A 16402-nucleotide genomic window follows, 5' to 3' on the forward strand; every position below is an offset into this window, starting at 1 on the left:
CTGTCAAATATCAAAACTTACAGCATTTACCTTTCAGATATTGACTGGGATGAGGCATAAGGGTGATGGTAATATTTTATATCTTTATCTGAATTGTGGTTACATGGGTATATATATATATATGAAAAATTAAGCTGAACGCTTAAGATTTGTTTTTTTACTGCATATAGTTTGTACCTTAATTTAAAAATAGAATAAAATTGGTCATAAGGAAGCTGCCATAATCTGGAATGCGCATTCCTTTAAGGAGATGCTCACAGACAAAATTCCAATGCACACGCACAACATAATCCACCACCATGGGAAGAACAATGTACTCCTAAAGAGCAGAAACAATAGACCAATAGAAAACCCAAGTAGCCAGGAAGAGTCGGCCTATCAGCCCAGGGAGAGGAAGCAGCGAGAGCGGCTGCGCAGTGAAGGCGAGAACCGGTTTACGGGAATTGCACCGGAGGTCGGGGGTCCTAGTACACCGCAAACATGTCTATTATGTCCTATAACGGAGGGGCCGTCATGGCCATGAAGGGGAAAAACTGTGTGGCCATCGCTGCCGACAGGCGCTTCGGGATCCAGGCCCAGATGGTGACCACGGACTTTCAGAAGATCTTTCCCATGGGTGACCGTTTGTACATCGGTCTGGCCGGACTCGCCACTGACGTCCAGACAGTCGCCCAGCGCCTCAAGTTCCGGCTCAACCTGTATGAGTTGAAGGAAGGTCAGCAGATCAAACCTTACACCCTGATGAGTATGGTGGCCAACCTTTTATATGAGAAACGGTTTGGCCCCTACTACACTGAGCCGGTCATTGCTGGGTTGGACCCGAAGACCTTTAAGCCCTTCATTTGCTCTCTAGACCTCATCGGCTGCCCCATGGTGACTGATGACTTTGTGGTCAGTGGCACCTGCGCTGAACAAATGTACGGGATGTGCGAGTCTCTCTGGGAGCCCAACATGGATCCAGAACACCTGTGTGAAACCATCTCCCAAGCCATGCTGAATGCTGTGGACCGGGATGCAGTGTCAGGCATGGGAGTCATTGTCCACATTACTGAGAAGGACAAAATCACCACCAGGACACTGAAGGCCCGAATGGACTAATCCTGTTCCCAGAGCCCACATTTTTTTTTTTTTAATAAAATAGCCTTTCTTTCAAAAAAAAAAAAAAAAAAAAAGGAAACAATAGAGCCACATTAAAAAAAAGTTAAAATAACTATTTAAAATTAAAAGGATAAATCAAAAATTCATCAAAGAGAAAAATGAAGTAGAGTCCATAAAACGGTGACAAAATATTCTTTCTATCTATCTATCTATCTATCTATCTATCTATCTATCTATCATATATCATCTACCTATATCTATATGCTCCCTCCAGGTCTGTTCAAATCTAAAACTCATGATCTGCCCCTTTATCCCACTTATTGCCGCCATAAACGATTAAATAGATTAAAGAAAAAGTATTTCAATTTCTATATTGGTATCTAACTATTTAGAGTTAGATTTGAGTAAAAGAGAATTAGTAAATATAAATTAGGAAGTTGAATATTTGTTATTAAATCTAAGAAAATCAAATTTACCTTATTATTTCTATTTAAAATCCTTCCACATATTTTTCTTTAATACAAAAGGTCCTATATATCTTAATTATTATAAAATCAAAAGTAGATATAAAGTACAAATATTCTTGCATGTATTGTCTCTAAATGTGTCTAGGTATTGGCCAAGAAACAAACTAATAAAACAATAGCTATTAAAAAATTTAAAATAGAAATAGTTGAACTTGAAAATTATGAAATTAGCCTCTTTTTATCTTAAATAATAATTCTTTGGTCTAAGTTGACAATTGCAAGTTGGCTTTTCAATTGTGTCTGTTTAAACATAAATATTAATCTTTTCCTGGGTAAATATACTAATAATATAATAGGTAAAATATATGAACATTGTCAATACAGTATTTTACTGTTTCTGGTATCTGTGCTCCAAAATATTTCGTCCATTTTGGTATTCTAATGCAGAATGTGTGATCTGAACTGCATAAAGAGAGGTTGTAGAGCTACCCCGTTTTAGTTGTTCTGAAGGAATGGAAATAAAATGTTTACAAGATTCCAGAAGAGTTTATTGTTCTTATATCAGTACCCTGGATTCTGAGTCTTATGAATCCAGTAATATAGCTATAAAAATGAGTCAAGATGCAAATATTGGCCTTATAGTCAGGAGATAAATCACTCAAATGGTTCAGGAGTATAATAAACTGAAAATTCAAGAAACTTTGGGATACATTCTTGCCTTATGACACTGACAAACCATAAATTCAGACTAGAGGCTACATTTTTGCCTTTGTTTTTGTTTTGGAAATTGTCACTAAGGGTGATTTATGCAGAATATTTAAAGTGGATGAAATTTTTTTACATTATTGATGAATGTTATGATTTGAAAATGTTGGGTATAGTTTTGTTCCTATATTTTGTATCCTAAATATTGTCAGTAAAGCTGCCTTCAGATCCAGAAGAACATAGTTAATCCTTGAGAGCTGACATCTATGTTCTCATATATCTTTCCTGATGCTTTGTGTATGATTAATGTTAGCTACTCTGCAAAGCAGACTGTGGTACATTGCAATAGAGACAGCCAGGATTTATCCAGGGAGGCAAGGAGGTGAGAGATACCTCGGCTGGGGTTATACTCCTAAGGAATTTCGTTCCTAGGTTTGGGAAAATTAGTCCAGAATTAGGAGGACTGAGGAAAGCAAAAGGCTTCTTACGTTAACTGCTGGCATTTTCATATGTGGCTCTCGCATAGTAAAGAATGAGGATTAATTTTAATTTTTATGCATATTTGGGGGTACAATCAGGGCTGGATAACTTCCAGATGCCTACTTTCGCCTGTTGGGAGGGGAGGGGAAAAAGCATGTATTTTGGATCTGAGGCTTCAGTTTCAGATGAAGAGAATGATACCCAATCAAGAAACCTGCCTGTTCTCACTCTCCATATAATTCAATTGTCCCTTAAATTATAGGCACAGGAATAATAATAATAGTACCTACTATTTATTTATTTTTTGTTTTTTTTTGCGCATATACCTATAAAAATGTTTTCATATTTACAGTACAAATCCATATAAACTTCACATTTTAAAACAAATTATACTTGTTGTGCCACATTGATGCACAATTTTGATAATTTGGTCTTTTATGGCCCACTGTGCTCCAAGGGCAATGTTGTTAAGCTATGTTTGAAACTGGTGTTATTTATTATTTTCTAATGTCGAGCCCATCATTTTACCACTTTCATTATTTCATTTGCAGAATGAAGATAATAATTGTGCCTATTTTGTTGAGTTGTTTAGTACATTTTAGTACAGTTTGTGACAAGGATTAATACACAATAGACAGCTGCTAAAATTGTTCTTTCTCTGTTTAAATTTTTAGCAAGTTCTTATTTTTACATTAACAATTTTTTTCCCAGAGGTCATGGATCATATTTAAAGAGAAGTCTCTTGGTAAAATTCCCAATGTTGCATGATATGCCTAAAGCTTTCTGATAAATGCTGTTCAATTGCATGATTCTGAGTGATCAGGTAAGAAACATTCAGAAACTAGGAGCTTTCTGGTACCGCAGATGAATAAGTCAGTACAAAGTAAAGCAATAATAAATTCAAAGATTCCATGACATAATTTAGCAGCCTTTCAACGATTTGCTAGCTGTTCTTTGATAATAGTGTTTTCTTTCCTTAACCAAATTTACTACTGACGTTAAGTAGGGGAATTAAATTCCTGTGATTATCAACATCCTATTGCTTGGAATCAAAAGAATAGCTCTGCGGTAGGAAGGGATTTCTGATAATGGAACAGGAAGGGGCTCTCACTTATAGAGGGACAGAGTGGAGAACCTCTATTGAACAGAAAATGTTAGCAACTATTTAGACAGTTTTTTAGTTCTATATTTCCTTTACAAAATAGGTTCTCTGCAAATATGTACCCAATTTTGTGCTTCTCACGTAGAAAAGAAAGAAAGAAAAAGAAATACAAATCAATGGGATGGCGTGGAAGGAAATGTTATAACATATTCAGTTTCGGTCCTGAAGAAGTAGAGGATATCCATGTACTAAGTTTGAGCATCTTCTATTAATAATTATTCTCTTTAAAATAAACATTGTAGTTACATATTAAGCCCAGGCATCCAATTCTCTTTAAATTTTTTGGCCATTGTTTTTACAGAAATGCTAAAGTCTGACAATTAGCTAATCTACAATTTACATAGAAAGTTCTTGCATTTCCTTTGATTTCTTCAGCTAACTATATAAACTGGGATAATCCTTTGTGTTTACTTGGTTTTACGACTTTCTGTTACTTCCTGTGCTCCAAATTTTCTAAAAGTATGTGCCTGATACAAAGTGTAGCTTTTAACTTCAAAATAAATTTAAAATTCTTTTGTTTAGATAATTTTATAATAAACCCTTGAGATTATTGTGAAGGTGGCTCATTATGGCCAGAGTACATATAACTATATCTATAATCTTTTAAGATTGTACATACATTTAAATATTACTCATGTTTATGGAGCGAATCCATGCGAAAAGCAAGAAATGTATTTAGCAGCAAGTATTGTATGGAAATGTTAAACTCATGGAGTAGGAGGATGGATAGCACTGAAGTATTCCAGGTACACATTACACACTAAGGGAATCCCAGCCTTCTCTGTTTCACACAAGGAGAAACAAAAGGACCAGACTATAATTGCCAATACTTACTCCGTTTCCAAGATTCACTTTAACTTCTGGATTCTAGAAAGAGATAAGAAAGAGTGAACAATATATCGAGATTTGTAGTCCATCTTGTATTTCTCTCTTTTTCAATTCATTATTCTTTCAGTTCTTTTTTTTTTTGGAAAGTGAAATGGGGTCTATTTAAAATGTTATATTACTTATAGTTGAATCTGTGTTGAGCCCTCTTTTTCCCCTCTTATGGGTGTCAGAAGAATCTTTTATTTTTGTGATTCTTGATTTTTTATCTGTATCTTTTATTTTCTACTTCATTCCTTTTCTCTCCTGCAGATTCTTTTTGTTGTTGTTGTTTTTGTTCTGCCACCATCACACTTTAAAAAAAATATAAAAGACAATTTTATTACAAGCATAGCATAGCCTGCTAATTGCCTACTCATATGCTATGCTTTCCTATTTCCTTAGAAGAAAACCTGGAATTTACTCCGAGCAGCAATGTATGCTGGAATTCAAAGATTCCATGACATAATTTAGCAGCCTTTCAATGATCTGCTAGCTGTTCTTTGATAAGAGTGTTTTCTTTCCTTAACCAAGTATAAACTCCAGCTCTCAGCTTGCAGATAGTGGTGGCCTTCAGATGTTGTTGGGTGGGACTTCTGGGAAAGCTCCTCAAGGAGCTGATTCAACTGGGTATGAGGTATGCCCTGAGGAAAAAACCCGCATTCCACTAGTTGAGCTGGGTCACTGCTCTGATGCTACTAATATCTCCTCTAAACCTCTTGTAAGAGGCCAGGCGCGGTGGCTCACACCTGTAATCCTAGCACTCTGGAAGGCTGAGGCGGTTGGATCCCTCAAGGTCAGGAATTTGAAATCAGCCTGAGCAGTTTCTATTTTCTACTAAAAATAGAAAGAAATTAATTGGACAACTAAAAATATATAGAAAAAATTAGCCGGGCATAGTGGCACATGCTAGTCCCAGCTACTGGGGAGGCTGAGGTAGGAGGATCGCTTGAGCCCAGGAGTTTGAGGTTACTGTGAGCTAGGCTTATGCCATGACACTCTAGCCCGGGCAACAGAGTGAGACTCTGTCTCAAAAAAATAAATAAATAAAAATTAAACCTCTTGTAAGTGAAAGAAATAAACATTTGCCTTGCTTAGGCCATTTGTTATTCGGGTTTTTCTATGTTGAACCCTATATGCACATATGTATAAGATTTGCTTTGGCGTATATCATAGATAATAACCCAAACACATTTCATATTTTTAAAAATGTCTACAGTGGATAGAATATGTGTATGTATTTATTTTATTTATATATACACACACATACACACATATAAATATGTTGTAGACATTTTTAAAATATGAAAGTGTATGAAAAATTAAGTTGAAACCAATCATAACCCCATTACCTAGAGACATATACATTGTTAAAAATGTGTGTTCCTGGGCCAGGTGAGGTGGCTTACTCCTGTAATCCTAGCACTCTGGGAGGCCAAGGCTGGAGAATAGCTCAAGGTCAGGAGTTCAAAACCAGCCTGAGCCAAGAGCGAGACCCTGTCTCTACGAAAAATAGAAAGAAATTAATTGGCCAACTAAAAATATATAGAAAAAATTAGCTGGGCATGGTGGTGCATCCTTGTAGTCCCAGCTACTGGGGGGGCTGAGGCAGAAGGATTGCTTGAGCTCAGGAGTCTGAGGATGCTGTGAGCTAGGCTGACGCCATGGCACTCTAGCCCAGGCAACAGAGCAAGACTCTGTTTCAAAAAAAAAAATTAAAAAATGTATGTTCCTTTTATTTATATTTTTTAAGAAATTTTTTGTCTTTACAAAATCAAGATCACCTTTCATATCCTTTCATACTCTGCCTTTTTTCACTTAAAATTACAGCATTTTCCCATATTGTTAAATATTCTTCTAGAATCTAATTTTAATAATCACATAGTTGCCCATCTTTTGAATTCACAGCAATTGATTACCTTATCTTTTATTGTTGGACATTTAAATTGTCTCCAACTTCTTACTAGACTGATTTTTAAATCAATCTTTCTGGACATCTATGATTATTTCTTTAGAATAAATTTATAGAGGTGACATTGTTAATCATAGTTTAAAATGGCACAAACATTACTGGAATCCTTGAATAATATTCTGAAATTGTCTTCCAAAAAGGGCATTCTTTTATTGCTAATATAGGGTATTGCCATTTGAAAATATCTTGTGCAACTTTATTGAGAAATCAAGTTTTCTTTCTTCAAAAGTTATCCTTATTTGATTACTAATGAAATCAAATCTTTTTTAATATATTTATAGGAAATCATCACTTTTTTTTCTTACTAGTTTATGAAAATATATTGTGGATTAAGGATACTGACATTTTCATTTGAATTTTCATTATATTGCCTGGCACAGTGCTGGCACCTAGTAAGTGCTCAATTAATGTTTCTTGATTATTGACATTTTTACTTTCATATTTAAAGATAGGAATATTGGAAAGGGATGAGTTTTGAGTTTTGGTAGAAAAGAAAGAGAAGTATTCTCTTTTGTATAAGGTGTTTCGGGGTGTTGGCAGGGCAGTTAGTTAGATAGTTGCACACTGTCTCTTGGTCTCCGGAGAGGGGTGTGAGCATTGATTATGGTGTGAGAAGAAAATATTAGAATTTCTACTTGTATTTTTTCTTAAAAAGAATTAAGCTTTCTTAAGTGTCACCTGTGAATGGGCACTGGCTGCCTGGTGTGGTCCCTGTGCCATGTACTAGGATGTATCAGGTACAGCTTCCTGCACCAATAGTTTAGTCCTATACCAAACATGAGCTGATGGTGGCACCCTCATGTGTCTAATCAGGGCTCTGCCACACCGTGACATTGGATAAATAGATTTACAGAATTTATCATTGAGTTTTAACTAAATGTACCCTAGGAGATGGACAAGAGGCCTAAAAATATTAATATGGAGACTATAGTTCAAAAATACTAATAATATAAGTACACATACATAGCAAAAAAGTGTCAGAGCTGACACTTATACTATTAGGAGCTTTGTCAGCCATATTATTAATACATAGTTAAAAACAATGATCATCTACTCAGATCTGACAGGGTTCGCCAAATACATTCACAGTTATCCGCATGTAAGTTTTGTATTAACAGCAAATGAAAAAAATAACAGCCTCTTGTACCATGGAAAGATTCCATCGAAAATGGACATTTGGAAATCTTTTCATTGTTTCAGTAATAAATATAATAAACGTGCTATTGATAAAGAGTCACATATATATGCATACGCATGCACATTTAAAAAACTTAGAAACAGAATTTTCTAAGCTATTTAAAAATATTTCATATTTTAGTGGCTACTCAAACCCACTTTTTAAAAATATAAACAAGCAACACAGTCTAACATATTTTCAATGACAACTGATTGAAATCAGAGAAAATGGATATTTACTAGTTGAATATTTGCTTTCAATGACTGCTGTAGCCAAGTGAAAGATACCTCAAAATAAACTGGACTTAGAATCTGATCTATTATATAGACTCTAATTATTGTGTAACAAAATATTAAACCAAGCTTTCAAAAAATAAGGCAGCATATTCAATCATGCTCAACATATTTGGGAAATGTTAATAAAAAATAAAACTTAAAAGTACTGAAAACATATGGAAAATAGTATTCTTTTCATCTCATTTAAAAATTATTCTATCTTTGTATTAATGTTATAATGTATGCAATATGTTAATATACAATATTGTATATTTTCATATAAAATTATAAATAAACCTACATATTGATACTGTGTTTTGTACGGATCCCCCATTTCTACATTATAGAAAAAACTTACAGACCATTGACTTAATAGAAAATTGGAGGTTAGCATGAGAGATCCCCCTTTTGCAGATAATTGGAAGGTTAATGTCATCCAGGGATTGCATATTGAATGAGAAAAAGACTGTTCAGAGTGCCTCTCAGTCTCCTGAGTATTTGGAATTCAATTATAGAGTAGAAGCCTATGGGAAACATAATCCACAGAATCTATGGTAGAAACCAGTAGGAAAATGCAAAGGGCTCTGTGTCCAGTAGCCCTGAATTTCAATTCTGTCACCACCATCTCCTAGTTGTATAACTGGGCAATTTATGTCTCAGAAATTCAACTTCCATATACATAAAATATGTAATTCTTAGGATTATTCTGAACATTTCTGAAATAATATGCATTCCTGCCTGGCACACAGTAGGTGCTCGATAATGACAGTTTTTTATTGTATATGGAATTTACTCAACATGATGTCATTGTTTGAAAAACTGAATTTCCTGATAATTATCATATGAGGCTAAATGTCATTAGAGAATAATAGTCATTCCCATTTTTTTTTAATTTTTATTACCACATTGATGTGAGCTCATATTTACTTCAATTTTGTGGTTTTGAATGGATATATTTCTATTAGGTAGGGATATAAAAGATTCATATTACCTGTGGTTTGCTCCCCAAAGCATTTATGATCCACCTTGCATCTTAAATCCTTTTATTAGACATCACATCCTTTTTATTGTCCCCTTTGCTATTTATTAAATTATATTGCTTTATAAAAATATTCCCGTGCACTTTTATCTTTCCCCTTCATCTCTCCACCCATCCCCATTGTGCTTAAGACACTACTTTTAGACCATCTGTTCTTTGGACAGAAGCCTGCTGCCAAGCAGTGCTGCCCACCTACCAGGAAATCTTGAAAACATCTTTTGTAGGTTTTCCAGTTTACCTGCAGGTGCTAAGAAATTCATATTTTCTCAACCCTGAGGGTTCAAATGCTATTCAGAAAATCCAGCCTTCAGCAGCCAAACTCTGTGCTTAATTTCTGCTGTCAGTCACCTGTCAGCAGAAGTGGTACGCTCACCTTTGGCTTTTCGACTGTAGACCTAAGAGTCTAAAAGAAGATAACCAATAGGATGCAGGTGAGGTAACGGCAGAATGATCTGAGTTTCTATCTAGGAATTCCTGGAATCTCCTTCCCACTTCTGTCTCTCTCATTTCCTGGAATTATCCTGTCCTTGTGCCTGGACTCCTGTGGTTGCCATTTTTATCTGCTTCCCTTGCAGCCCTGCATCCTATTCTGATGCCCACCTCTCAAACCCCATGCCCTAAGTCGGAGGGAGGGAAGGAGGAATAGTTTGCAGCAGATACTCTCCTTTCCACAGTGGGAGAAGATTTTTAAATTTCATTTAAAAATATTTTAAATGGAATGCTTGTTTGCTTATTTATTTGTTTACAAACTACTTGTATGTTTCATTTATAGCTATTTCCTTTTCACTAAGATCTTAGGCTAAACTCTCTAGGACCAATTCAAGAGAAAATTAGAGAGATGCTCACACTGTTATACCCCAAGTTAGTGTTTTCTAAACCTGGTTGCACAGCAAAATCATTTGGGAAAAATTTTTTAAATTTTATCTTCTGGAACCTAAACTTAAGTTCTTAAAACTTACTGAATGAGAATGCCTGATGTGAGGCTGAAGAATCTCCACTTAACATATCACTCCTTGATTACTATCAGTGAATGTATCTGAATTACACCCAAGAACCATATTTATCTCCTGTCTCAGGGCAGTGTCCAAGCTTCACTTCTTCCTGATTTCTCTCTATTCCCTTCTTTTAGAAGCTTTTTCATTACTGGCCTCCAGAACTCTCCTCCCTCCTGCTTCATTATACATCACGACATTAGGTAGATTAAGGATACTAAAGTAAAAGAATGACTGTAAGAAGAAACATAGACTAAAAATAAGAGGCTTAATTCTCCCCATAGAAAATAAGGGAAGAGATTTCTCCTCCATCCCTTTTCTTAGAGCATTTACTTTAGAAACTTGAAATTTTAAGTTCCTTCTCCTCTTTTTAAACTGTATATAAATCCTTTTGAAGACCAGATAGGCCTTTTCTCAGCTTTATGATACAGCAATGTCTTTCTCAAGGACCTGGGAGCTATCTCTATGAAATGTAAACAAACACCAAGGGAGATAGCACCCCTGTCTCCCAGTTTCAGTGGGAGGGTAGACGCTTAACTTTGGTGGATGCCTTGCTTCAACCTGCAAAACTGCCTCTGTCATAAAGATCTGAGAAGTTTATTTTTCCTTTGAATAAAGCCAATTAGCTAACACAGATAGTCAACCCAATTACCAGTTATGGTTAGGATCAACTTTGTGGGACAAATGGTGCTGTCAAGTCCTCTTACTTAAAGACTAGTTATAGTTTACCTTGAAACATATATGTCATGGGCTGTATCTACTTAACTATATAAAACGGTGAGGTTTCTTTCTGTCTTTGCAATGTCCTAGCAGATTACCTTTGATGAGCATTATTTTCTGATTTAATGCTTATTTAAAAATAATATTACTTTCATTCTCTTCTACCTTTGTGGAGAGGATTTATGGATTGGGAGAAGAGTTTGGTTGTAATTATATTTTCTCAACATAATCACTTAAGGGAGGGTGCATGGAGGAGGGAATAGTGTGTACCGTAAATAAGAGAAATTCAGCTTATTGGAGAAGGGCTGGAAGAAGACAGAGAGGAACAATGTAGTGCAGAGGACTGTGCTAGAATATCTAGGAGGAGGTAGGGCAGAAATTTAGAGGTGAGCTTAGACACCTAAGAGGAACTATCTTAAAATAAAAGGCAGTGCCCTTTGCCACCATGTTCATAGTTACTTTTGGTTGGAGAACAAAGGAAGGAGACTTCCACAGGTTTTCCTAATGCAGGCAGGGCTGGGCTTAAGGCACAAACCAAGGTGTAGGAGTAAGATTTTCTATTTCAAAACAATTCTGGTGAAAATGATGCAAACAGGTATAAGTTAATGATGTAGTCTCTTGAAGAGAAAGGAAATATCTGATAAGGACTTCAAAAAAGTAAAACTGACAAAGAAATCAAGATGAACAAAATGTTCAGTAAAACTGAAAAAAATAAACTTTTGAGGATATGAACAGGAAAAATTTGCCTAGAACAAATGAAGCATTTGACAACCACTTTGTTCCCATGCTATCTGACAAGTTTCTCTGCTTCTTCCATGATCTTCCCTCTGCAGATAGACAACTGTCTGCCTCCCGAAAGTAGGTTGGCCATAGAGCTACCTCCAATTACAAGTGCAAAGAATTGGGAGCAAACAATCTTCACGTGCTCAAAAATAATTGAGTGCCCATATGGCTCTAACTCAATTTTTTGTTTAGCAGCTCCAGATAACTGGTCTCCAGATAGGCTTTTGGCTGACACTGGAATCGATTCATTTATAAGAATGTTCTAAGAGGTCTGCCATAAGCTAATGTGAATAGACAGGCTACATCTCACCATTTAAGAACTGGAGGATGGGTTTATACAAATGGCCCGATACCTTGTAGATAAGCAAGACGTACAGTTCCACAGCGGGAAAAATGCCTGGATGTTGGTTCAGGAAATGTTTGAGCTCTGACATTTGAGTTCTTGACAAGTCATTATCTTTCTGTTTGCTCCATGAACTGGGACAAGTATAAGTAGTATCAATTAGCTTTTTGTCCTTAGTTTAAATATATCTAATATGCTATTAGACAGAAGTATGACTATGTAGTTTTCAGGGCCACAAAGAATCTCATAAATGTTATAATAAAGGAAGAAATTGAACAGGAAAATAGACCCACCTACTACACTAGAGTGCTATGGTTTGAATGTATGTTTCCCCCCAAAGTCCATACCTTGGAACCTAATATCCAATGTGGTAGTATTAAGAGGTAATTGGTTGGATGTGGTGGCTCACACCTGTAATCCTAGCACTCTGGGAGGCCATGGTGGGAGGATTGCTTGAGCTCAGAACAGCCTGAGCAAGAATGAGACCCTGTCTCTATTAAAAATAGAAAAAATTAACCAGGTGTAGTGGCAGGCACCCATAGCCTCAGCTACTAATGAGGCTGAGGCAGGAGATCACTTGAGCCCAGGAGTTTGAGGTTGCCGTGAGCTAGGCTGACCCCACGACACTATAGCCTAGGCCACAGAGTAAAATCCTGTCTCAAAAAAAAAAAAAAAAAAAAAAAAAAAAAAAAAAAAAGAAAAGAAAAAAAGAAAAGAAAGAGAGAAAGAAAGAAAGAAAGAAAGAAAGACAGACAGACAGACAGACAGACAGACAGAAAGAAAGAAAGAAAGAAAGAAAGAAAGAAAGAAAGAAAGAAAGAAAGAAAGAAAGAAAGAAAAGAAAAGAAAAAGAAAGTATTAAGAGGTAAGACGTTTTGGAAAGTGATTAAGTCATGAGAGCTCTGACCTCATAAATAGATTAGTGCTCTTATAAAACAGGTTCTAGGAAGTGCCCTAGTGCCTTTTGCCCTCTGTTACCTCTGTTATTTTAGGACACAACCTACACAGCCTCTTTCCTCTCTAGAGAACTTAGCAACAAAGTGCAAAGCATCTCTCATCAGACACTGATCTACTGGCACATTGATTGTGGATTTCCCAGCCTCTAGAATGTGAGAAATAAATTTGTATCATTTATAAATTACCTAGTTGATGGTATTTTGTTTTAGCAGCAGGAATGAATTAAAACAAAAAGCATGGCACATTTTTCCAATTTACCATATATGGAATTATATGCATTTTCTTATGGTGGCTTTACTAGGCAGCACAGAATTCTATGCCTAAATGTCCATCATCTGCAGTTTTTAATTATTTCATCTGGTACAGATCTTCCATTGGTTGATCCACACATTATGATTTAGGTATTGGAAGACATCTCTGAGTTTGAAGTATGAAAACATGTCAACTCATTTTTTTTGGAGACAGAGTCTTGCTCTCTCACCCTGGGTGAAGTGCAGTAGCATCATAGCTCACTGCAACCTCAAACTCCTGGGCTCAAGAGATCCTATTGCCTCAATCTCCTGAGTAGCTGGGACTACAGGCATATGCCATGATGCCCAGCTAATTTTTCTATTTTTAGTAAAAATGGGGTCTCTTTCTTGCTCAGGCTTGTCTCCAACTCCTCTCAGAATGCTAGGATTATAGGCATGAGCCACCATGCCTGGCCTCTTTCCGTCTGTTTGATGTATATAGCATTTAGTGCTATATACTTTCTCTTAGCACTGCTTTTGCTGTTTCCCAGAGGTTTTGGTAGCTTGTGTCACCATTGTAATTCAATTCAATGCAGTTTTTGATTTCCATCTTGATTTTATCCTTGACCCAAGCATCATTCAGCAACAGGTTGTTTAATGTCCATGTATTTGTATAGTTTTGAGATTTCCTCTTGGAATTGATTTTTAGTTTTATTCTACTGTAGGCTGAGAAGATACATGGTATAATTTCAATATTTGCTGAGACTTTTTTTGTGTGGCCTAAGATATAGTCTGTCATGGAAAATGTTCCATTGCTAATGAAAATAATGCATATTCTATAGTTTTTGGGTAGAATATCTGTAAATGTCTGTTAAGTCCATTTGTTCTAGAGTTCCATTTAACTCTAGTCGTACTTTGTTGATTTTCTGCCTCAATAATTTGTTTAGTTCTGTCAGTGGAGTCTTAAAGTTCCCCATAATTATTATGTTGCTGTGTATGTCATTTCTCAGGTATAGTAGTATTTGTTTTATGGAACTGGAACCTCCAGTGTTAGATGCATATATATTTAGTATTGTTATATCTTCTTATTGAATTGACTCCTTTATCATTATATAAAGATCATCTTTGTCTTCTTTTTTACTGTTGTTGATTTAAAGTCTATTTTATCTGATATAAGAATAACTACTCCTGCTCAATTTTGGTTTCCATTTACATGGAACTTCCACCCCCCCTTTACCTTGCATCTGTGTGACACTTCAAAATTAAATGAGTTTCTTGGAGACATCAGATGTTTGGGTTGTGTTTTTAAATCCATTCCATCAATCCATATACCTTAAGTGGGGCATTGATACCATTTACATTCAACATCAATATTGATAATGAGATCCTGTTCCAGTCATCATATTAATCTCACCTAGTTGCTTTGTATTCTCCTTTGTGTTACTGTTTTATAAGAGCTGTGAGTTTTTACTTTTGAGTATTTTTGCACTGGTGAGTATCAACCATTCCTTTTGGTTTTTAGAGCACTTTTGAGCATTTAGTGTAGGACAGGTCTAGTGGTGACAAATTTCCTTAGTGTTTGCTTGTCTGGGAAAAAATGTTATTTCTTTTTCATTTATGAAACTTAGTTTTGTAGGATAGGTACAATATTCGTGGATGACAGTTATTCTGTTTAAGAAGGCTAAAGATGTAAGTCCAATCCCTTTTGGCTTGTACAGTTTCTGTTAAGAAGTCTTCTCTGAGTCTGATGGGTTCTCCCTTGTAAGTTACTTGTTGATTTCATCTCTTAGCTTATAGGATTTTCTTCTTCACTTTGACTTTGGCCAGACTGATAGATCTGTGCCTTGGTGATGTCCTATTAGCCATGAATATTCCAGGAGCTATTTGAACTTCTTGTATCTGTATAGCTAAATCTCCAGCAACACCAGGGAAGTTTTTCTCCATTATTCCCTCAAATAGGTTTTCCATGGCCTTTCTGTTTCTTCTTCTCTCTCAGGTCTGCCCATGATTCTTACATTTGGGCATTTTACATAACACCGTATTTCTTAGAAACTGTGTTCCTTTCTCTTGATTCTTTTTTCTTTATTTTTAATTGACCAGGATAATTTGAAACCCTTGCCTTCAAGCTCTGAAATTCTTTTTTCTTCTTGGTTTATTTTGTTGGTAAAGCTTTCCACTGTATTTTGAAATTCCCTAAATGACTCCTTTATTTCCAGAAGTAGTGTTATGTTTCTTTTAAAACATCTATCATTTTAGTAAATTTTCTATTCATATGCTGATTTTTTTTGTTTCTTTGTGTTGGTTTTCAACTTTCTCTTCAATTGCATTGAACTTACTTGTGACCTATAATTTGAATTCTATGTCTGACTTTTCCAAATTTTATTTTGTTAGAGTTCATTGCTGGAGACCTAGAGTATTCCTTTGGGAGTGTCAAAAGAGCCTGTTTTTTCATATTGCCAGAATTCATATGCTGGTTTCTTCCCATCTGGAACCTCTTCTTTTATCTCAAAACAGGTAGCTTTGTGGTTCACCTGTTTTCCTCTGCTGGGAGCTCTCCTACTCAGTGTATAGAGGAAGAGATATATTGCCTTTGGCTCATACAGATAGGTACCCCCTGTAGTGTTGCTGGCAATTTGGGCCAGTTGTACCTCAGACCCCTGAGAGAAAGTTCAGGTGTTAGCAGTGGTGGAATAGATTTGATAATCCCCAGTTCTCAGGCCCCTGCATGGCTTCCTTGAGTTGGGGAGACTAGACTGAGACTTGGATGGTAAACCCTCCCTCAACCCTCCCTGAGTTCAGGTGCTGGATGTGATAATGAGGAGTGGGGTGATCTCGTGCTCCAGAAGAATGCTCAGACAGGAGACGGGTGGATGAACTCTGAGCCTGACACAGGAAGAAAGGGCCCCTCTTGACAAGATTAGCAGGGGCAGGCAGACCACTCATACTTCCTTCTCTCATCATTGACAACAGTTTCTGTTAGGGGCACAAAAACAAAAACTCCCAGATTCTCAGTTTCCAAACTGACCTAACTGCAGCCCACTGTGTGAAGGGCTACCAGACTGGCTGTGGGCTGTGGCTGATATACTCTGGTAGGGGAGGTATGATTGTGCCAGGGATTTGCCTCCCAGATGGGTAGAG

At 36.3% G+C, this 16402-nt stretch overlaps 1 pseudogene; it reads left to right on the top strand.

The window, feature by feature from the left end:
- Positions 1 to 373: 373 nt before the first annotated feature.
- Positions 374 to 1152, top strand: LOC105879543 (proteasome subunit beta type-3 pseudogene; annotated as a pseudogene).
- Positions 1153 to 16402: the final 15250 nt, after the last annotated feature.

The sequence above is a fragment of the Microcebus murinus genome, chromosome 5 (assembly GCF_040939455.1).
Source record: "Microcebus murinus isolate Inina chromosome 5, M.murinus_Inina_mat1.0, whole genome shotgun sequence".
NCBI lineage: Eukaryota > Metazoa > Chordata > Mammalia > Primates > Cheirogaleidae > Microcebus > Microcebus murinus.